This window comes from Talpa occidentalis, unplaced genomic scaffold, assembly GCF_014898055.3.
Source record: "Talpa occidentalis isolate TD23 unplaced genomic scaffold, MPIMG_talOcc4v2.1 talOcc4.6, whole genome shotgun sequence".
Classification (NCBI taxonomy): Eukaryota; Metazoa; Chordata; class Mammalia; order Eulipotyphla; family Talpidae; genus Talpa; species Talpa occidentalis.
The window spans coordinates 40,793,938-40,818,643 of record NW_023604972.1 but is presented as its reverse complement, the minus strand read 5'-3'; the positions used below and the strand labels follow the sequence as shown (position 1 = coordinate 40,818,643).

The window sequence follows — 24,706 nt, the reverse complement described above, 5'->3', positions numbered from 1 at the left end:
CACATGGTGAAGCAGACCTCTCCTGTCTTGTCCGCTGCTCCCCTCAGCAGTGTATTTCAGCCAGTTTGCCTGTTCTGTTCCCTACTTTGTCTCTGGTGAATCCTCACCCCCTGAACCTCTGGCCTGTACCCCAGCTCTTGTATATATAAATAAATAAATCTTTTAAAAAAAAAAAAAAACCCGAGAGAGACAGCATGGGTTTTAGACCAAAAGACTTCAGCAGGCAACAATATCTAACTAGACCTTAACAACATTTTCTTTTACTGAATTTATTTATAAGTTTTTGTATTATATAAGGTATGTGATAGTGGTATTCATGTATAGTAGTAATATAAAACAGAGTCTACTGGTTAAGCTCAGTAACCGTAGCATTATATTATCCAGATTCAGCTACTTACTAGTTATTTGACCTTGAAAAGGCTAATTAACCCTCAGTTTTGTCACTTGTAAAATAATTTTAATGGTAATACCTACCACATAATGGTAATACCAATCCACATATGTGTGGATTCAGTGAGCAGTAGTATATGTCAAGCATTTAGGACAATATTTAAAATATATTGTTAATCAGTAAATGTTAGTTATTAAGGAATTTTAAAGAAAATGGCTGATTAAAGCCAGGGTCTCTAATCTTTGACACTGCTGACATTGTGGGCCGGATAATTCTTTGCTGTGGAAGCCTGGGCTGTGTATTGTAGAATGTTTAACAGTATCCTTGCCCTCTATCCACTAGATACCAGTAGCACCCAGTTATAACAAAGAAGTCTCAGACATTCCCAAATGTCTTCCTGTGGCTAAAATCAGCCCTGATTGAGAACCAGTGATTTAAAGGAAAATACTAGGTAAAAACTGTCCTTAGATATGACAAATATCTAAAGGTATTATGGAAAAAACTGAAGTCTAAGAAATACTACCCAAGACAGTATATTCAAATTGCAATTCTAAAAATCAGAAATGACTACTTTTATTTACTGGTTTATGATTATGCCTAAGTTTCTTCTCAAAGTTAAAAGTATTAAAACAACACAGAAGCGGCTGGGTTAGGGCCTCCCCGGTGGCGCAGCTGTTGAGTGCTGGGTTGTGAAGCTGTTCGTAGCCTCTGCAGCACCGGTTTGATGCCCCGCCGCTGGGCGAGGGTCCCACATGGCGCGCAGACCTCTCCTGTTGCCCACTGCTCCCCTCAGCAGTGTACTTCGTCTCTCTGCCTGTTCTGCTCCCCGCTCTGGCTCTGGTTGAATTTTCTCACCCTCCTCCATTTCTGACTGTACCCAGTGCTTGTACAAATAAATAAATAAATCTTAAAAAAAAAAAAAAGGGGGGGGGCTGGGTTAGTAAGCACATAAAATTCCACTTTATTTTTCTTTGACCTCTTTTTCCTTCCAATCCTGTGCAGCGTGACACTTTCCTCAGCACACATACATATGAGCTGACTAGCAGCATCCTTCTCCAGATTTCTCACACTCTTTCCTTCCCACTCAGGAGTGCTCTTCTTTTTTTTTTTTTTTTAAGATTTATTTATTTATGCGTACAAGAACTGGGGAACAGGCCAGAAGTGGGGGGATGAGAGGATTCACCAGAGACAGAGTGGGGAGCAGAAGAGGCAGATTGACTGAACTACACTGCTGAGGGGAGCAGCGGGCAAGACGGGAGAGGTCTGCTGTGCCATGTGGGTATCTCCCTGGCTGGGGATTCAACTCGTGCTGAAGTGGCTATGGACAGCCTCACAGGCTGCATCTTAACCTTGCTCCACCAGGGAGGACCTGCTCTTTTCTCCCTGCTTTTTGAATGCACATAAAAATGTAATCGTGGCTGTATCAGTTAGCACGTAACCAGTTACAGCAGAAAATAACACTCTCACGTAGTGAAAACATGAAGAAATGTATTGGTTCACAGAAATAAAGTTCAGAGGTTGGGAAGGTTTCAGGACTGTGTTAATCATTGTTCTGTGGTTCTCTTGACTCTGCTTCCTGTTGTGCCTGCTTCATCCTTTGTTTGGTGGTGAATTGGCTATAACAGTTCGGGACCTAACATTCACACCCAATCATGTATAGAAAATGTTGAAAGAAATTTGTCTCTAGAAGCTATCCAACACCTTGCTTGAAAATTGACCCACAGGTTATTCAACTTTATGTTATTTGTTTTTAATAATTAGATGGCTGAAAAATTCTGCCTTTGAAGTTCCTTAGCTTACTGTGTTGTTGATAGATTAAATGCTTTGTTTGGAAGGTTTTAGGGTTTTAAGAATTTAAGAATAATAAATCTACTTAATTAGATCATTCATATAAGAGTTTATTATACAAATACTCGCAGGACAACAAGGTGGAGTGAATGCCAAAACCCCACAAAACTCATGCTTTAATAGAGCCACGTAGTTAGGTGCAAGGAAATCTGGTGAATGATTTTAGACTCAAGACAGCTCTTGAGTTTAGAATAATTTAGACTCAGCAGCAGAATTCATGGTCCTTATTATGTTCTGCATTGGCATAATCTGGCTAAAATGTTTCTACTTTCTTCTGTCCTGCCCCAACGGGCAAATTATTTCTGCATTTGTAATTCAAATTGCCAACATGGGGACACTGATTAATTTAGTCAGTAGTTGACCAGTTTTTGTACTAAACTTTTTACCCAATCTATATCAGAGGCCACTGGCCAGCTTGTGGAGAGAATGTTCTTAGCCTTCATGATTAATATCTTTCAGAGCCTAAGTGAATGTCATTTCAAACTATACAGCGTGGGGGCCTCACGCAAGCTATGAAAGAATCCGCAGCCACTGCAGCACGAGTTCGATTCCCAGCCAGCCAGGGAGCAACCTACATGGTGCAGCAGACCTCTTCTGACTCGCCCACTGCTCCCCTCAGCAGTGTACTTCGGTCAATCTGCCTATTCTGTTCCCCACTCTGTCTCTGGTGAATCCTCTAACCCCCAACACCTCTGGCCTGTACCCCAGCTCTTGGATGCATAAATAAATCTTAAAAAAAAAAACCATACAGGGTGTTCTTACACAAATGAAGAAGTTAATTTAAATAAATGGAAGGACATCACTACTGTATGAAAGCATCAGTGCTCTCTAATTGAACTATAAATTTAATGCAATTATCTACCCAACAAAAATACCCAAAAATAGAGATTTCAAAAATAGATAGGATTTTCAGAAAAACTCAAATGTATGTTTAGCCAGGAAAATTCTAAAATATAAAAGTAATGAGGAGGGAATAGGCTACAAAATAAAATTGTAAGGTTTCAATGCTTGAAAACAAAACTAGATCAATGGAAGAGAATAGAAAGAACGGATATAGACAAAAACATATGTTGAAAAATCAATGTAAGGAAAAGAGATTGTTCAGTAAATAGTGATGGAACAACCAAATAGCCATTGAAAAATCTTGGATCCCTACCTTCATTTCTTATACCAAGTTAAATATCAAATGGATTGTATAAATTGAATCCATAAAAAATATTAGAAAAAACATTGACCAACCAGCCACTTTCTCGTTTTTTCTCTGCCATCAGGTTGTATGCTCCAGTCTCTGTTCAGAGCTCTTGTCTCAGTCTCACAAGACTTTCAGGATCAAGCTATTCCTTGTCAAGAAACAAAAAAAGGGCCTCCCTGGTGGTGCAAGGGGTTGAGACGCAACCTATGATGCTATCGGCAGTCACTGCAGCAGGTATTTGATCCCCACCCAGGGAGCTACACACAAGGCTCAGCAGACCTCTCCTGAATCAGTTGCTCCTTCCCTCAGCAGTGTATTTCTGTAGATCTGGTAGTTCTGTTCCCCACTCTCTCTCTGGTGAATCCTCTCACCTGTGCCCCACACCTCTGACCTGTACCCCAGTTCTTGAATGCATAAATAAATAAATCTTAAAAAAAAAAAAAGAAACAGAAAGAGAATCATGCCATTCCCCAACTGATATGAATGAAAATTGGTAAGAAATCAGATGCGTTGGAGAACAAAGCTGGTCTACAAGGAGAGCAGCATGTGAGATGACATGCATATTTATGCTGTATCAGGACCACTAACCTTCTTACCCTATCACACTGAAAACATCACTATTTGGACAGGTTTCAGAAACTATTTTCTCTTTGTATTCTTCTGTACATAATAGTTTGTCTCAGTAATAATTATATAAATATAGATCTTTGTAAAAATAAAAATTGAAGAATTTTTAATAATTTTAATAGGGAGAGAGCCTTTTCAAGCTTAACATAATTCCAGAAGTCAAATCCATAGCATTATTTAGTGCATGTATTGATAAGTATGATAAATGATAAGACTATTACCAACAATTAAAAATATTAATGACAAAATTTAAAAACCAAGAAATTGGAGGAAATATTTAGAACGTATTACAAATATAGTGCTTATTTCTTTCATTTATATACAACTCATAATTCAATAAAAGACTACACCACAATTTTTTTATTTTTTTTATTTATACAAGCACGGGTACAGTCAGAAGCGCAGGAGGGTGAGAGAATTCACCAGAGCCAGAGCGGGGAGCAGAACAGGCAGACCGACGAAACACACTGCTGAGGGGAGGAGCGGGAGCGGCAGGAGAGGTCTGCGCACCACGTGGGACACACCCTGGTGGCTGGGGATCGAACCAGCACTGCAGAGGCTGAGGGCAGCTTCGCAGCCCAGCGCTCAACCGCTGCCCCACCAGGGGAGGCCCTGCAATTTTTTAAGAAGAGGAAAAGTACTTAATTAAGAATATTTTTCAGGGCCTCCCTGGTGACGCAAGAGGTTAAGATGCAATCTGTGAAGCTATCCGCAGTCACTGCAGCACTCGGTTGCTGCTCCCCTCAGCAGTGTATTTCAGTCGATCTGCCTGTTCTGTTCCCCACTCTGTCTCTGGTGAATCCTCTCACCGCCACCCACCCCCCACCTCTCACCTATACCCGAGTTCTTGTATGAATAAATAAATAAATAAATCTTAAAAATTGCAATTATTAAATAAATGAGGTAGTTCTGTATGAACTGATTTTAAATAAGATCCAAATATCTATCATTTCTTTAAAAAAAAAAGGAAGGATGGTATTTGAAAGAACAGGTTATGAATTTCCTACTGTTGCTATGACAAAATACCACAAATTTAGTGGATTACAACAAAACAAATTTATTATTTTATAGTTTTGGAGGTCGGAATCCAAAAATGGGTTTCTTTGGGCTAAAGTCAAGGTGTCATCAGGGCCGTGCTCCTTTTGGAGGCTCTAAGGGAGAATCCATTTCCCTATCGTTTCCCGTTTCCGGAAGTTATTCACAATCCTTGGCTTATGGCACTGTATCACTCCAATTTTATTCTGTCACTCTTCTTCTTCTCTTTTCATCTTTTATGGATCCTGTAGGTACATTTGGCCCACCCTGATAATCCAGGATAACCTGCCATCTGAAGACCTAATTTCGTAACATCTGCAAATCCTTCTTGCCATATAAAATAACAAATAGTGTTAAAGAAAAACCATTGCCATACAGTAAAGTGGTAAAATCAGAGTTTATTCAGGACTATTGTAATAAGGGAAAAGAGACATCACTATAGAACTGAGCTCAACTCCAAACACAACCCAGACATGGGAACTTATAACAAAGGAATATAGTAGGGGTCAGTAGGTGGAAAATTACTAGGAGGAGACATCAAGAGTAAAGGGAGGTTTCTGGCTAAACTGACTGGACAGGATTCTTACTAAAGGTAGGCCGAGATGGTCAGATATCATCTAAGAAATGATGAAAGAATTTGATTAGATATCAAGGTTAAATAATATCAAGTGTGGGATTCTGGCTAAACTGACTTAGCAGGATTCTTGCTAAAATTGGGCATTGCAAAAAAAAAAATGACTGAGCCCAGAGGTTAAGATGTAGTTAAGAAGATGGCTCAGAGAAGCCTGATTAAAATTTGGTCAAGGAGAGTCTTGGGCCTCCCCTGGTGGCGCAGCGGTTGAGCGCTGGGCTGCGAAGCTGCCCTCAGCCTCTGCAGCGCCAGTTTGATCCCTGGTCACCTGCGAGGGTCCTACATGGCGCACAGACCTCTCCTGCTGCCCGCTGCTCCCCTCAGCAGTGTATTTCGTCAGTCTGCCTGTTCTGTTCCCCGCTCTGGCTCTGGTGAATTCTCTCACCCTCCTGCGCATCTGACTGTATCCAGTGCTTGTATAAATAAATAAATAAATCTTTTTTTTAAAAAAAAAAAAAAAAAAGGAGAGAGTCTTTGTCATAGTCACAGGTTCCAGGGGTTAGGATATGGACACCTGGGGGTATTATTCTGCCTGCCATACCAGGCAAATTGATGAGCCAAAAGCAATCAATTAAGACACTACCATAAGCAATAAAATAATTTATCAAAGTGATAGGGTTTTGGGGTCTTCCTTGTGGCACAGGGGTTAAAGACCGCGCTATCAAGCTATTGCCAGCCACTGCAGCACGAGTACAATTCCCTGGCCTGCCTGGGAAGTGACCCACATGGCGCAGCGGACCTCTACCGTCTTGCCTGTTGCGTCCCTCAGCAGTGTATTTCAGTCACTCTGCCTATTCTGTTCCCTGCTCTGTCTCTGGTGACTCCTCTCACCCCCTGCACCTCTGGCCTGTACCCCGGTTCTTGTATAAAAATAAATAAATCTTTAAAAAAAATAATTATCAGTTGACTAAATGAATGAAATTAGTTAAATGAATTTTTGATGATTTGAGATTCTTATGATCAGCACTGTCCCTTTTTTGTCCATTTTACTTGCAGCTCTTTGGAGTTACTACAGGGTATAAAATAATTTGTTTCTTAAAAATTGTATTTAATATTTGGCAACTTAAAAATAGTTTTCACGTATATTTTCTTAGTTTATTTTTGTAATAACCATGTGTGGAAACTAAAGTAACAAGTTTCAAATTAAATAGCATTCCTAGGATTATGTGATATATTATAATAATAATATCATTCATAAAATAAAAAACAGTACTTTATTTTTATTTTTTAATTTAATTTATTTATGCATACAAGAACCGGGGTACATGCCAGAGGTGTGGGGGATGAGAGGATTCACCAGAGACAGAGTGGGGAACAGAGCAGGCAGATTAACTGAAATACATTGCTGAGGGGAGCAGTGGGCAAGCCAGGAGAGGTCCGCTGCACCATGTGGGTTGCTCTCTGGCTGGGGATCAAACTGGTGCTACAGTGGTTGCAGATAGCTTCATAGATTGGGTCTTAACCCCTTGCACCACCAGGAAGGCCCCTAAAAAACAGTACTTACTTAACCCTTACTATGTCCGAGCACTGTTTTTGCTTTCATGGGTTATTGTTTTTTTTTTCTTTTCTGTATTTGAACTAATTCTGTATTATATCAGGAAGTCCTAATGTGATCCTTTCCACTATGTGGTAAATACATTATTGTCTCCATTGTGTGGATGAGGAAACTGAGCTCTCCAGTTAGTAAGTGTAAAGCTGATATTTGAAACATTACCTGATAAAGTGGATTCAGTGTCCCAAATCATTATGCTACACTGTTAATTTTATAACCTCTTTGCTGCTGCTTCTAATGGTCATAATTTATGGCTGCTGCAGCTTTTTTTCACGCTATGTTCTGGCTAGAATGAGTGCCATCTCAATGCTGCTAATTCACTAATTTTTATCTGTGTTGGAAACCAGGCAAGTAAACTTATTATATTGTGTCTGAAATTGAAAGGAAATGATTGAACATGGATTCAATAATATCTATTATAGAAAACTTTTTTTTACTTGATTCTCTATCATATTCTATTTAATAAGAGTCCTAGAATAGTACCCCTTCTTAAATAACTTTCCTTGAGTTAACTCATGCAATTGACCTGAAAACAAGTTTCTCAAAGTAGGCAATGAGGCATTGGAGTGGTAATAATTTGGAAGTCATAATCCCTTTTTCCAGCCCTTGAATCATCCACCTGAAGGAGAGAAAGACAGACACTGCCTCATTTAATGACCCTACGAAGGAATATCCATAATATAAATTGCTTCTACAGTATTAAGTGACTGAAATGGTAAGTAGATTGACCTTGCCAAAGGAGCAGAGTTCAGTTTCAAAAAAGTTGCTGAGCCTTAGAACAATTGTTGGCAATTGGACTTTGGAAGGATTTCCTCTTTTATTAATGTATATTTCCTCTTCACTATAACTTCTTTTTTATCATTTATTCTTTTATATATGATCATATGAAGGGAATTTGAATTTGCCTACATCTTTGGTAGTAGAGAAAAATCCACTTTACCTTTTGTTCTAATCAAAACAGCACAATGCATGGGTATTTATGTCATTTCTTTCAGAAGAATGTTTAATAATGTGATTGTGGGCCTCCCTGGTGGCACAGAGGTTAAGGTCTCAGCGCTATCAAGCTATTGCCAGCCATTGTGGCATGAGTTTGATCCCTGGCCAGGAAGCTGACCCACACGGTGCAGTAGACCTCTCCTGTCTCACCCACTGCTCCCCTGAGCAGTGTATTTCAGTAGATCCACCTGTTCTGATCCCCATTCTGTCTCTGGTGAATCCTCTCACTGTCCCTCCACCCCGTAACTCTGGCCTACTCCCCAGCTCTTGTATGCATAAATAAAAATAAACGTTAAAAAATAAGTAATAAAATTTTAAAAAAAAAAAGAGGCCCTCCCTGGTGGCAAAAGGGGTTAGTTAAGTCTCAGCACTATCAAGCTATCAGCAGCCACTGCAGCACAAGTGCAATCCCGGGTCAGGGAGCTAACCCATATGGCACAGCAGACCTCTCCTGTCTCACCTGCTGTTCCCCTCAACAATGTATTTGAGTCAGTCTGCCTGTTCTGCTCCACACTCTGTCTCTGGTAAATCCTCTTGCACACACACTCCCCGCCCCAGCACCTCTGGCCTACACCCCAGCTCGTGTATGCATTAAAAAAAATTTAAAAAAAAATCTGATTGTGTTATAGGGCAGGGAGAGGGGCACCCCAGAAACCCAAAACCTGCCTTCTCTAAACAGATTCTGCCATCCGCCACTTCAAGACAAAACATACTCTAGTGTGTAGCACCTTTAATGGAAAGGAACTTTAATACAATTAGTGTGCGATACAGAAAAGACAAAGAATGAAGTTTCTAAATCGAGCGCCTGAAGTTACCCTTCCCCTTGTGGGTAAATGCCCAGCCAAACAGGGTTGCCCAAAGCAGGGCCACAAAGACCCAAAAGCCTGCCACAAGTCAAAGCACCTTCTGGTGGGGACCTATAAGAAAGGGGCAGAAGAGGCCCAGCACATTTGGGGCAGAAGGAGCAAAATCAAGATAAAAGGTGTCATTGTTAACCTCCCCACAATCCTACCCACATCTGTTCAAGACCAAGAAGCAAGCACACCTTCTTCACATGTCTCTCTCTGCACTATGTGCCTCCTGTAGGTCTTTCTGGCTTTCCATCCTTCCTCCCTCTCTAGCATCTTCTCCCTGCTCAGCTCCACCCTTCCTTGGGTAGGGCAGGGAACCTGGAACCTCCCCTTTTCCTGGGGACCACCCAGTAATAATTGCACTCCTTCAGTTTGTCCTGTGCATATTTATTGGGCACTAACCATGTGCACAGCACTTTATAGACGGTAGATCTACAACAATAAACAAAACCAATATGATGCCTACCGTCATTGAGGTCACGTCTGTTGGTGTTCAGTCTCATTACATAATCAGCTTTAATTTATAATTTCTTTTTTTAAAGATTTATTTTTAGGGCCTCCCTAGTGGTGCAAGGAATTAAGCGTCAGCACAGTGAAGCTATTACCAACTACTGCAGCATGAGTTCAATCCCCAGCCAGGGAGGTGACCCACATGTCACAGCAGACCTCTCTTGTCTCACCCGCTGCTTCCCTCAGCATTGTGTTTTGGTTGATTTGCCTATTCTTCTCCCCACTCTGTCTCTGGTAAATTCTCTCACCTGCCACATCTCTGGCCTACACCCCAGCTCTTGCATGCATAAATAAATAAATCTTTTAAAAAATCATTTAAAAAAATAAAGTATAATATAGTTCCATTATCATTTACTACATGTATCCCGGAGTAAAAAATCTTTGCATAAATTTTTAAAGTTTCTGAATTAATATGTTGAATTTGTTGTAATTATTTAGAAGACAGAAAACAATATGGCATTTTGCCTCATAGCTATATTTAAAAAAACTTAACAGGGACTCCCTGGTGGCACAAGGGGTTAAGACGCAACCTATGAAGCTGTCTGCAGCCACTGCAGCATGAATATGGTCTCCGGCCGGCTAGGGAGCAACCCACAAGGTGCAGCAGACCTCACCTGGCTCGCCCACTGCTCCCCTCAGCAGTGTACTTTGATCGATCTCTTTTTCTGTTCCCCACTCTGTCTCTGGTGCTCCTCTTACCCCCCATACCTCTGGCCTGTACCCCAGCTCTTGTATGCATAGATAAATAAATCTCTAAAAAGAAAAAATTAAGGGTTTCCCTCATGGCCTAGGGATTAAATCCCAGCACTATCAGTGGTATGGGCTGAGTTCCAAAGTCTCTCTTCACCCCCCAGCTAACCCATATGGAGAAGCAGACTGCTCCTGCCTCACCTGTTGTTCCCCTTAGCAGTGTATTTCACTAAATCTGCCTGTTCTGTTCTTCACTCTGTCTCTGGTGAAACTTCTTACCTGCCCCCTTAAAAAATCAGCATGAGGGCCTCCCTGGTGGCACAAAGGGTTAAGACTCAACCTATGAAGCTTCCGCAGCCACAGCAGCATGAGTTCAATCAATGGCCAGGGAGCTACCCACATGGCACAGCAAACCTCTCCTGACTGGCCTGCTGCTCCCCTCAGCAGTGTTTTTCAGTCAATCTGCCTGTTGTGTTCCCCACTCTGTCTCTGGTGAATCCTCTGGCCTGTACCCCAGTTCTTGTATGCTTAAATAAATCTTTTTTAAAAAGCAGCTTGAAATACTTCTTCAAACTTTTAAAACCTTGAAAATTCAATGTAAATTGTAATCCCACATCACCGATCCTACCAATATTACAGAATCATTTGAAGAATCAAATAGGCAAATGAGTTTTGTAAATGGTGAAGTACTAAACAAATGGTAATCATTGTTTTTGAGTTTGGTTTACCTAGGGGGAGGAATTGCCAGAAGGCAGTTTCATGGTTTTATTAACATAGTATTCTGCCACACTGATGGCCCGCTGTCTATTGGTTCTCCTCACTGCTCTGCCTGGTGTTGGTTTGTGTGACTCGGTTGATCAGCTGCTCTGCTCTTTCTGCAATGGCTTTGTGGTTCTTGGAGGAGATCTTGCCAGAGATCTCAATGCAGCAGGATTTGTTGTACATTAGCAGCACTTCAACTCCTTGACCTTGTGCATATGGAAATTGCTGAAGCCACGAGACAGAATGTGCTTTGTTTTCTTGTTTCTTCCATAACCAAGATTGGGCATCAACATCTGACCTTTGAGCCTTCTGCGCACACTGTTAGCAAGGCCTCCGTGTTTCCCTGAGTTACAATTAATTTTGAAAAATCGGTTTGATTTATGCCGGATGAACTTCTTAGTTCTCTTTTTGATCATCTTGGATTTCCTGAGAAGTATGAAGACAGCCAAGGCAACCAATGGGAGAGGGTTGCCACCTCCATGGGCAGCACACAGGAAGGGCATGATCATCGTTTTTATTTCATTGATTTGAGTACTTCAACTATAATTATGAGAACATTTTTTGTCATTGTACTTCTATAACCATGCATTTTACCTCCTGATTCATCTTCTAAAGAAAATTCAGAATTAAAACTGGTCACTTACTTTACAAAGGTAGTATGATGCCTAATGTCCCAATGTTACAAATTCTTATAACTCATATCCTCAGAGACACCAACCTCAGATATTTCAACTGCCAAAATCAGTTCTAAAGGCAGAGTGTTAAGTACCATTCTGTACACTTAGCATAGTTTTGCTCATTGAAAATGTACTATTGAAGTATACTTAGAAACTTTTAAAAAGTTAGTGGCACATTTCATTAAATACTTAATGTGCTCTTGACTTTCCCCCTAACTTTTCCCTCAAAGACCTGTTTGAACAAAAATTTTGTGTGAACAAACCGAGATGGTGGCAGGCAGAAAAAAACAAACAAACATTGACTGTGTGTGTTCATGCAAGGTGGAAGATCATGTTGTAACAGGGTGGTCCCAGGGAAGGGGGAGGTTCCCTGCCCTACCCAAGGGAGGGTAGAGCTGAGCAGGAAGAGGAGAAGCTGCAGAAGAGACTGAGGAAGGAAGGAAGCAGGATGGAGCCAGGAGACCTGGAGGAGGCGCGTGGAGCCTAGAGACAAGTAAAGAAACTGCGCTTGTCTTTTGGTCGTGGACTGGGTGACACAGATGTGGGTGAGACCCGTGGGGAGGTGACCATGGCAGCTTTTATCTGGATGTTGATTTTGCTCTTTTCCTTCCGGCCTTGTCCGGTTGTTTGTGACCCTTTTCTGTGGGTCCCCACTGGAAGATGCTTTAGACTTGTGGCAGGCTTTGGGGCCTTGCTCTGGGCCGACCCCATATGGATGGAGTTTTACCCACGAGGGGATGGGTAACTTTGGGTGCTTCATCTAGAAACTAGACTCTTTGCCTCACCTGTATTGTTTCCTAGTTTTTATTAAAGATCCTTCTCATTAAAGTGTCATATGTTTTGTGTTGATGCGGCGGATGGCAGAACCCATTTAGAATAGGCAGGTTTGCGGGGTTTGGGCTGCCCCTCTCCCTGTCCTATAACAATGTTACTTTGGGTTTGTTGTTTTTTAATGTGACTTGGAGCCAGTAGTTCCTAAATTTAGCTGCATACCAGAATTGCTCAGGAATCAACCCCAGATCAATGGAAACAAAATAATATGAGGAGTCATAGAAAAAGATTTATTATTTATGCATACAAGAGCTGGGGTACAGGCCAGAGATGCGGGGCAGGGGGTGGTGGTGAGAGGATTCACCAAAGACAGAGTGGGGAATAGAACAGGCAGACTGACTAAAATACACTGCTGAGGGGAGCAGCAGGTGATACAGGAGAGGTCTGCTGTGCTATGTGGGTTGCTCCCTGGCTGGCTGGGGATCGAACTTGTGCTGCTGGGGCTGCGGATTGCTTCACAGTGCAGTGCTCAACCCCTTGCGCCACCAGGGAGGCCCAGAAAAAGTATTTTGAACAAATTTCAGTCCCTTATGCAATCAAATAAGCATCTCCATGTGTGGGCCACTAGGATCCTCTGGCTCATCTTGTCATAGTATTGTTTTTCTCTTTTCCACTTTTAGTATTCTTTGCTAGTATTTTTGTACTTCCTAGCATCCCCAATGTCAGGATGAAATCAATCTAATGTCATTAACACCATAGTGTGACTTAGTTTAATGCTTACCCTCTCTTCAGAAATGCTAATGCTGGGATTTGAGACTGTATGATTGCTCAGGGTGGGTGTGATTGAATGAGGATAAGCTTTGCTTCCTGGCCCCCACAATGACATTACTTAGGGAATAACTTCCTTTTATTAACTTCCCATAAAGTCAGTCTTATATGCATTACTATACAGAGATGAATTCAGGAAGAGAGTGCAAGTGAAGTCAATGGAAAAATTTGGATAACATCTGGAATCTTTATTTGCAAGTTTCAAGTCCCTACAGAGCTTCCTGCTTTTTGTTTTGTTTCTTTTTTTCCCTTTTAAATTACAGCAACTGCTTGAGATCTTTCTTAGGGAATAGTGGTTTTTTCTCTCTGGAGTTATTTATTATAAATAAATAAATAAATATAAAATCCAGTTATTATAAACTGGATCCTCACTTGGCAGATTTTGTAAGGGGGCCTAAAACATTAGATTTAGAATCTGAATAACCTTTATATTTTTTAAAAACCCAAAGACTTTATGATCCTCCAACATTATATATATATATATGTATCTGGTATTTCCTGTCTGTGACAAATAGGGTTAAAGTCTTTACTTTTGATATGTTTTAGCTGCTTCACTTTCTTTACCTGGCAGCCCTTCCCCAGGGCTGCCATAAAATTTAGAGAAGATACTTCCATGAGAATAGGATTTTCATAGGCAGTCTAAGTAGCTCTGGAAATTGTTCACATGGTATAGGAACTCCTTGTTTCACCTATGAATTATTGCACTAGCACCCTAACTATCTCTGGTCTCCTGTTCACCTGTAATTTCTTCTCCCGATGTTTGCCAGAGTCCAATTGCTAAATGTAAATCTGTTTATATCATTTTCCAATTTCAGTGGGCATCTCATCATTTTCCAGATGAAGTTCAATTTCCTTAAGTTACATGCATCAGTGTTTTTTTTTTTTCCCAATGATCTGACTTCTTCTAGTATCTTCTAACTCTTCATGATTTAGTGGCATTCCTGCCACAAATCATTTCCAATTCTTTGAAATCTCCAGGTTCTCTTATGACTCTGGATTTGTGCAAAAATTTCCCATCTTCCTAGGATAGCACTCCCACATTAATTTTTCTAATCTTTATTGATTGGTTTAAGATCCAACTTTAATATCAATTCTCTTGACATCATCTCTGATCCACAAGAGCATTAATGTCCCTTTTTAAAATCCAATGGTATACTGATATGCTTCATTATATCAGCAATTGTAATGTGTTGCAATTAATGAGTTTCTTATCCATCCTACTTTTAAAAAAAAGATTTATTTTATTTATTTATGCAAAAAAGAACTGGGGTACAGGCCAGAGGTGCTGGGGGTGAGAGGATTCACCAGAGACAGAGTGAGGAGCAGAATGGGCAGATCTACTGAAATACACTGCTGAGGGGAGCAGTGGGTAAGACAGGAGAGGTCTGCTGTGCCATGTGGGTCTGCTCCCTGGCTGGAGATTGAACTCATGGTGCAGTGGCTGGTGATGAGACTTTAACCCTTGTGTAACCAGGGAGGCCTTTTTTGGTTATTGTTTTTTAATAAAACCAGCATTAGGACAACTTTTATATCCCTTAACCTATGTACATAAAACACATACATACATTTAAAAAGAACTACTGGGGCCTCCCTGGTGGCACAGGGGTTAAAGATAGCCCTATCAAGCTATCACCAGCCACTGCACCATGAGTTAGATACCCAGTGGGCCAGGGAGCAACCCACATGGCCAGCAGACCTCTCCTACCTCTCCCCCTGCTCCCCTCAGCAGTGGATCTCAATAGATCTGCCTATTCTGTTCCCCACTCTGTCTCTGGTGAATCCTCTCACTGTCTACCCCCCCTCCGCCACATCTCTGAGTTACACCCCAGTTCTTGTATGCATAAATAAATAAATCTTAAAAAAATAAAAATAACTACTGATTTTAATTTCATAGACATTTATTGAATACTAATTAATTATAAGGAAAAACTGTGTGGTCGTATTTGTACACACAGGAATATACACACACTTATATTTGCATATCATATAGACAATGAATAGTTGGAGAAAAATTTTATTATGATACAAAGCCTAGTTTTTAGATGTCATGGGAAAAACACACTAAACAGGCACTTCTAAGATGCTTTCACATTTATGATTCTCATTCCTTTGATGTCCTTAAGAAAGGCAGGTTACAGTGCTCGCTTCGGCAGCACATATACTAAGAATGGCAGGTTACATTTCAGTCCTAGCCTTTTAGGATGTGGTTAGACAGGCTTTAGAGTTTAAATTTGCTTTGGTGTTTTCTAATTCCATAGAATTTGTTTCCACAGAAAATTTATTTTCCTGGAAACAAAACTGCCTCAAATCCTTATATACATTATAAACAGATACATCTTTTTTTTTAATTTTATTTAAATTTTATTTTTATATTCCCCATACTTTTACAACACCCTTATTTTGACCCCAAGCCCTCCTTTCCCCACCCCCAACCCCCATAGAGTGTCTCTGGTTCATAGTTGTTTGTTGATTTTGATATTTTCTTTCTTATAGTTATTCTTTTTCCTGGTCCCTTATTTAGGTTTTCTAGATTCCTGCTATGAGTGAGACCATGCAGTATTTTTCTTTTTCTTTCTGGCTTATTTTGCTGAGCATGATCCCTTCCAGCGCCATCCATGTTGCTGAAAATTGCATGTGTTTATCTTTTTTGAATGCTGAGTAATATTCCATGGTGTACATGTACCACATCTTCTTGATCCAGTCATCTATTTTTGGGCATTTGGGTTGTTTCCAAAGCTTAGCTATTGTAAATAGTGCTGCTATAAACATAGGTGTGCAGGTGCTCTTTGAAATTGATGTTTCTGTGTCCTTTGGGTAAATACCTAGGAGTGGAATTGCTGGATCATATGGAAGCTCTATGTTTAGTAGGTCAAGAAATCTCCACACAGCTTTCCATAGTGGTTGGACCAGTTTGCACTCCCACCAGCAGTGCAGGAGAGTTCCTTTTTCTCCACAACCTCACCAACATTGTTGTTGCTAGTTTTTTTTAGCACCAGTGCCATTCTCACCGGTGTCAGATGGTATCTCATGGTAGTTTTGATTTGCATTTCCCTGATTACAAGTGATGTTGAACATTTTTTCATATGCCTGTTGGCCATTTGCATTTCCTCTTCAGAGAAGTTTCTTTTTAGCTCTTCTGCCCATTTTTTGACTGGATTATTTTCTTTGTTGTTGTTGAGTCTCATCAGCTCTTTGCAGATTTTTGTGATCAGTCCTTTATCATTAGTGTTGGGTGCAAAAATGTTCTCCCAGTTGGTGGGGTTTCTCTTTGTTTTGGTTATTATCTCTTTTGCTGTGCAGAAGCTCTTTAATTTGATGTAGTCCCAGCTGTTTATCTTTGCCTTCACTATCACTGCTTTGGGTGATGTGTCTGTGAAGATGTCTTTGATGTGCATATCATGGAGTGTTTCGCCTATATTTCCTTCTATGTATTTTATGGTTTCAGGTCTTATGTCTAGTTCTTTAATCCATTTTGAGTTGGTTTTTGTGTATGGTGTGAGGTAGTAGTCAAGCTTCATTCTTTTGCATGTAGCAACCCAGTTTTCCCAGCACCATTTATTGAACAGACTTTCTTTGCTCCAATGCATATTCTTTGCTCCTTTGTCAAATATTAGTTGACCATAAATCTGTGGGTTTATTTCTGGATTTTCTATTCGATTCCATTGGTCTGTATGTCTGTTCTTGTTCCAATATCATGCATTTTTGATGATTATGGCTTTGTAGTATAGTTTGAAATCTTGGAATGTGATGCCTCCATTCCCTTCTTCTTTTTTCAGGAGAGCTTTGGCTGTTCGGGGTTTTTGGTGATTCCATATAAATTTCATCAATAATTATTCTATTTCTTGAAGAATGACATTGAAATTTTTATTGGAATAGCATTGAATCTGTATATTGCTTTTGGAAGGATGGCCATTTTAATAATGTTTATTCTTCCAATCCATGAGCAGGGGACGTCTTTTCATTTCTTTGTGTCTTCTTCTATTTCTTTTAACAGTGTTTTATAGTTTTCTTTGTATAGGTCCTTTACCGCTTTTGTTAGATTTATTCCCAAGTATTTGATTTTTTTTCTTTCGATAATAAACAGGATTTTTTTTTTAATTTCTTCTTCAGTTTGTTGTTTGTGTATAGAAAGGCTACTGACTTTTGCATGTTGATTTTGTATCCTGCCACTTTATCGAACTGATTGATTAGTTGAATTAGTTTTTCTGTGGAGTTTTTGGGGTTCTCTATGTATATTATCATATCATCTGCAAATAGTGATAGTTTGACTTCTTCTTTTCCTATTTGGATTCCTTGTATGTCTTTCTCTTGTCTTATTGCTCTGGCTAGGACTTCCAGTATTATATTGAAAAGCAGTGGTGAGAGTGGACATCCTTGTCTTGTTCCAGATCTTAATGGGAATGCTTTCAGCTTTTCACCATTGAGAATGATCCTGGCTGTTGGCTTGTCATATATGGCCTTTATGGTGTTGAGGTATGTTCCTTGTATCCCAAGAATTTCAAGGGCTTTTATCATAAATGGGTGTTGCACATTGTCGAAAGCTTTCTCGGTATCTATTGATATTATCGTATGGTTTTTATATTTTTTTTGGTTGATATGTTGGATAACTTTGATTGATTTTCGGATGTTGAACCATCCTTGTGTTCCTGGAATGAATCGTACTTGGTCGTGGTGAATTATCTCATGGATACATTGTTGGATTCTGATAGCTAAAATTTTATTGAGGATTTTTGCATCCATGTTTATTAGCGAGATTGGCCTGTAGGTTTCTTTTTTTGTGTTGTCCTTGTTCAGTTTTGGTATTAGTGTAATGTTGGCTTCATAGAACATGTTTGGTATTATCCCTTCCTTCTCATTTTTTTGGAAGAGTTTGTGAAGGATTGGCACTAATTTCTGAATGTATAAACAGATACACCTTGATGTTGCTTATATGTCATTTATATTTCAATTAAAAATAAATACTGAGGGCCTCCCTGGTGGCACAAGGGGTTAAGACACAACCTATGAAGCAATCTGCAGCCATTGCAGCATGAGTTCAATCCCCAGCCAGGGAGCTACCCACATGGTACAGCAGACCTCTCCTATCTCACCCGCTGCTACCCTCAGCAGTGTATGTCAGTCAGTCTGTCTGTTCTGTTCCCCACTCTGTCTCTGGTGAATCCTCTCACCACCCCCACACCTCTGGCCTGTACCCCAGTTCTTGTATGCATAAATAAATAAACCTTTAAAAAATAAAATAAAAATAAATACTGAGGTGGAATCAGAGGGAAGAAATAGAATGAAACACAACAATAACTTTTTCCTTTTAACAATATCTAAGGAAATAATCTTAGCCACCGCTAAGTTTTTCCTATGTGCCAGAACCTCATTACTCTAAATGGTAGTAAATATTATCTCTATATTTATAATTTAGGAAAACAAAGCTCAGAGAGATTTTACACCCAAAGACAGTGACGAAGCCAGGATTTTATGAAAATATCTGACTCTGGAGTTCTGTTTTTCCTTATGTTGTTAAAGTAAAAAAAAGTTATTCTTCCAAATATTATAGCAGATTTACACTTCCATTCATGCCTTTTCACCAGTGTTCCTTGTTTCTGTTGACACGGGATCTTTGTCTATTGTGCTACCTTTTCCTTTTGCTCTCAATTTAGGAACACACTGACTTCAGAATATCCTTCCACAGCAGGTGGAAAACTTGTCAAACTTCCAAGTTTACACAAAGTGATGAAACACTGCATGGGCCATCTCTGAAAGAACACTCAAGAAATGCAATAACTGGATGAGGAGAACAGGATGACTAGAAGACAATGCTTAGAGAAATCTGTGTGTGTGTGTGTGTGTGTGTGTGTGCTTGTTCGCATGTGCGCATGCATGCATGTGTAAGTTTATATAATCTTGCATGATTTGACTTTTTAATGCTATGTTCATGTGTGATCTATTTAAAAGAGATGATTGTTCAGAATGATGCCTATTAATAAAGACATTGTGATTATGATAGTATCTTGTGATATTATAGAAACTTGTATTATAGAAACAAGCATCAATTGATGCTTGAATCTTGGACTCTGGTTGGTTTTTGCATTTTAGGGAATATTAGTAGATGTGATTGTTTCTCAGTAGCTTACTAGTAAAAAAAATTTTACCAAAAACCTTACCTTTGTAAACAGGGCCAGAAGACTCCATTCTCTATCATTCCACTTTCTAAATATCTGCAATATTTACAAATGATTTACATAGTAGTACCAACTCAGCATCCACAGACAATTTGTTTTTTGTGACTGTCTCATTTATGTGGAGCGTATTAGCTCCTTGTAATAATCGTGTAAACATTGATTTCTGAAAATCTCCTCAGGAATAGAATTCACATTTCTAGTCTTGTTAATTTAAAAATATTTTCCATGGGAAAAAATGGGTTATTAATATAAATAACTCTTTCATCTTTACCTAATTGTTTCTTAACATTACATTTCAGTTAAATAACTCATCAGTTATTCTCCTTTCCAGAGAATTATTTTAACAGTGAAGCTGCAGTATTTAGAGGTTTATTGGTCTGTCATGTGTCCATCATAAATAGGTATATTTTATTCCTTCAGAGGGTTTTCTAAATGCAATCTATGGGAGAGACATAAAAATTGTTCATAGTGAATACAGGCCAACTGAAAAAGCTAACCTAAGAAATAAATATCAGTGCAGAAAAAACATATATTTGTGGATCAGTTTTCTTGTCAGATAAAAGATTGAAGCCCTGATAGTGGTGATAAAATGCACCTTTTTGTCTTTCCTTGGAAGTAATGGGTAGCTCCAATTCCTGAAGTTCTCTTATCTACACAACATAATAAACTTCTTCCTTTAATCTTGGATGATGAATAGCACCTTAAATACAGGTTACACAAATGGGCACCATTTTTATGGTCCTTTACTTCAATTCCTTTCCCTTTTGCCACCCTAGGCTTATTGACATCCATGGTTCTTGATTTTTTGTTTCTTTCAAATGCAAAGAGGGCTATAGGGTGGGACCCTTTGAGATGAACTCAACCTCATTGCATATCAGAAGAAAAGTAAGTATGCTCACCACTAAGAATTGAGGGGCACAGACAATAAAATGAGTTCTTTCATTTATTTATTAGTAATCAGTATAATTATCCCCTTCCAGTTCCTCTTTCAGTTCTTAATAATGTGCCCTTTAGAGCTAAGAAAACTTCTTTTGAACATTCTTTCCTAGGAATGGGAAGTGATTGTTTTTCGCCTTCTTCCACCTTACTCTACCCCAAATCAAGAGTGTTTCATTCCACCCATTTAGATTAGCTCTGCTTCAGAAATTCTTGTCAGAGAAGTTAGACTGACAAGAAGTAGCTATTGCTACTCCATATCCAGTAATGTTAAGTCCAAAATGACCATACCAAAAAAACAATATATTTTATTATTATTAGTTTATTATGGAAAAGGCAAAGTTCTTTCCTAATATTTATTTATATTATTTTTGTGTAGAAGAACTGGGGTGTAGGCCAGAGGTGTGGCAGGTAAGAGGATTCATTAGAGACAGAGTGAAATACACTGCTGAGGGAAGCAGCAGGTGAGATAGGAACGGTCTGCTGTGCCACATGTAGGCTAGCCCCCTGGCCTGGGATCAAACTCAGACCTGGGTGGTGATAGTGCTGAGACTTAACCCCTATGCCACCAGCGAGGCCCTCTTTCCTAATATTTAAAGATTATCTCTGTACCTTAGTTTTGATGCCTGTTCTTTTGCATCTACTGGGAATCCACAGACCAACTAATCCTCTTTTTTAACTGGTTACTCCTTTTCCTTATCAACCGAATCCTTTCCCAACACCATTTCAAATGCTCTAATTTCACCTGATTTAATCCAATGGAAAACAAAACCCACTTTGGAGCTATATTGTCTTATCCATTTTTCACATAAAACCTCAAGTTTTGTTGTTCAATTTCCACTTCCTCACATCTGTTTTATTCTGGTTTCTGCCATTATTACCGCAAACAATTGTGTTAGATAAGGTTACTTCCCACATCACTAAATCCAAGGTGCTTTTTTCCTGTTCTCATCTCACTTGATGTGGAAGTAAGATTTTTTTTTAAGATTTATTATTTATGTATACAAGAGCTGGGGTGTAGGCCAGAAGTGGGTGTGTGTGTGAGAGGATTCACCAAAGATAGAGTGGGGAGCAGATCAGGCAGATGGACTGAAATACACTGCTGAGGGGAGCAGCAGTCGAGAGAGGAGAGATCTGCTGTGCCATGTGGGTCACCTCCCTGGCTGGTCTGGGAATTGAACTCAGGCTACAGTGGCTGGCTGGCAATAGCTTTATAGCACTGCTTTAACCCCTGTGCCACTGGGGAGGCCCCTAAGTATGAATTTTAGTAAGGACTTGACACTGTTGAATACTCCCTTCTTTCCTACAGAAACACTCTATTGGAGTAAGAGTAAGTTATTTAACGGTTATTTATAGTGGTAAATAAGGCTATTCTTGTTCCTTCCTCTCTTTCTCCTTGCAAATTCACTTTATTCTACAGAACATTAAATGTTGTAGTACTTCAAGACTTGTTTCTAAGCCTCTTCTTCTTACTCTAAGACTTGGTCCTAGCACTCTCATCCAAAGCAGTGGCTTCATTTATACTGACAATTTCCAAATGAATAGGTCTAGGGCAGGTTTCTTTGGCCTAACAGAAAGTAAATTTAACACAATGTGGGGTTTAATTTGCTTCCAATACATTTATATTTAATTCTAACCTTCCCCAGGGATGAAATGTCATCTCTGTCCACCATTCGCAACTCCAAATAACACTAAGATAACAGAAAATCCCTCTAATGTAGCTTCAAGTTCTATTGATTCTACAACAAAATCTCTCAAACTTCCCCTCTTATCTCCACTGTCATCACCTTAGTCAAAAAAGTCTCTCAATGTAAATTTGTCTAATAGTCTTTATTTCCATAATAAAAGTTTAATTAACACTAATGAGGGTTAAAAGCAGTTGTTTGAGTTTACAATATTTAGTAACACAACTTTTAAAACTTGGTGTATCCTAAAGTTAAAATTTATAAAAGTTGCTATTCTTTCCATAACCTAGCCTCATACACGGACACACACACATACACACACACGTGTGTATGTATATATATAAAACCTAGGGCCTCCCCGGTGGCACAGTGGTTGAGCGCTGGGTTGCGAAGCTGCCCGCAGCCTCTGCAGCGCCAGTTCAATCCCCAGCCGCTGGCGAGGGTCCCACATGGCGCACAGACCTCTCCTGCCGCCCGCTGCTCCCCTCGGCAGTGTATTTCATCCATCTGCCTGTTCTGTTCCCCGCTCTGGCTCTGGTGAATTCTCTCACCCTCCTGCGCTTCTGACTGTAACCAATGCTTGTATAAATAAATAAATAAATCTTAAAAAAAAAAGAAAATTCTAAAAAAAAAAAATAATTTATAAAAAAAAAAAATAAAACCTAGTCACACATAAATGTGTATACACACACACAAAACACTTTGGGGCCTCCCCGGTGGCTCAGTGGGTTGAGTGCGGTGCTGTGAAACTGTTAGCAGCCTCTGCAGCGTGGGTTCGATTCCTGGCCAGCCAGGGAGATACCCATTTAGCACTGCAGACCTCTCCTTTTTTGCCCACTGGTCCCCTCAGCAGTGTCTTTGGTCCATTTGCCTGTTCTGCTCCCCATTCTGTCTCTGGTGAATCCTCTCACCCTCCCATGCCTTTGGCCTGTACCACAGTTCTTGTATAAATAAATAAATCTAAAAAAAAAATCACACTTTGACATTTAGTCTGTAAGCTTATTATTATAAGGTATGCACAGGGCATACATCATACAGTGCCTGGAACACAAAAAGCACTTAATGTTTTCTAGGTGAATGAATAATTGTTCAAAAGTAGTTTCTTTTCTTGATTATATTCTCCCAACTTCCACTAAGTAAAAGTGAAAGCTTTCTATTTTAATGGTGAGGTGTCACTCCTGATTATAACCTGTAAAATTTCATTCTAATATATGCAGATTTACACAGTATGGGCTATGGCTTCTGCTATTAAGAAAATGAATGCAACAGTAAAGATTGCCAGAATTCCCAACATGCTACAAATGTTTTTTTTTTTTTTTAAAGATTTATTTTATTTATTTATGCATACAAGAGCTGGGGTGTAGGGCAGAGTGGGATGGGGTGAAAGGATTCACCAAAGACAGACTGGGGAGCAGAACAGGCAGAATGACTGAAATTCACTGCTGAGAGGGAGCAGCGGGTGAGATAGGAGAGGTCTACTGTGCCATATGGGTTAGCTCCCTGGCCGGGAATGGAACTGTTGTTGCAGTGGTTGGTAATAGCTTCATAGTGCTGAGACACAACCCCTGTGCCACCAGGGAAGAGGCCACACAAATGGTTACTTATAGTAGTAATCTGCTATGAAGGGCTAAACCATTTTCCTTCTAGAAAGGGAGATTTAAGGAAAAAAAAATCTTTAGGATTACTAAATATTGCAGATGAGTAGGTGCTCTTTATTTTAATTCTCCATGTCCATCTAGTCAAATCAATAAGGTATTTTCCTAGTTTTTGCTCTTTTGGATTTTCTGGGAAACACTGAACTTCCTTTTCCCTAAAAGTCGGTCAGAGTAAACAATTCACACCTTAAACACAACCTTAAATACTTCAAAATAACTAATCTGTGTGTCACGGTGGTTTTTTTTGGTAAGTTCTTATCCGTTAAAGATGAATATGCAAAGGGTGTTGACAGGACTCTTGTGGTTTGCTTTAAAATAGTCCAGAAAAGAAAAAAAAGTTTGAGATATGGTGTGGGGATAGATGAAGACTGAAATATGTGATAATTTTTAAATTCTAAAATTTTCTTATACTACTCTTTTCTATTTTTGAAATTTTCCACACAAAAAGTCCTGGCCAAGGATGAATATTGTATAACCATTTCTTGTGCACACCCCTGCTTGTCTACCTGTGGCTGTGCTATGATTTTTTTTATATATATATATATTTTTTTTTTAATGGAGGCATTTTTATTTATTTATTTATTTGTTTGTTTGTTTTGTTTATACAAGCACTGGGTACAGTCAGAAGCGCGGGAGGGTGAGAGAATTCACCAGAGCCAGGGGGAGGAGCAGAGCAGGCAGGACCGAAGTACACTGCTGGGGGGAGCAGCGGGTAGCAGGAGAGGTCTGCGCGCCATGTGGGACCCTCCTCCAGTGGCCGGGGAGCAGCCGGGGATCGAACCGGTGCCGCAGAGGCCGCGGGCAGCTTCGCAACCCAACGCTCAACCGCTGCGCCACCGGGGAGGCCCCTGTGGCTGTGCTATCTTAATAGGAAAGGCTTTAATCTCTTGTTACAA

General features: G+C 39.8%; 1 pseudogene; it reads right to left on the bottom strand.

The window, feature by feature from the left end:
* Positions 1–11,127: 11,127 nt before the first annotated feature.
* Positions 11,128–11,594, bottom strand: LOC119260322 (60S ribosomal protein L32-like; annotated as a pseudogene).
* Between the last annotated feature and the right edge of the window lie 13,112 nt (positions 11,595–24,706).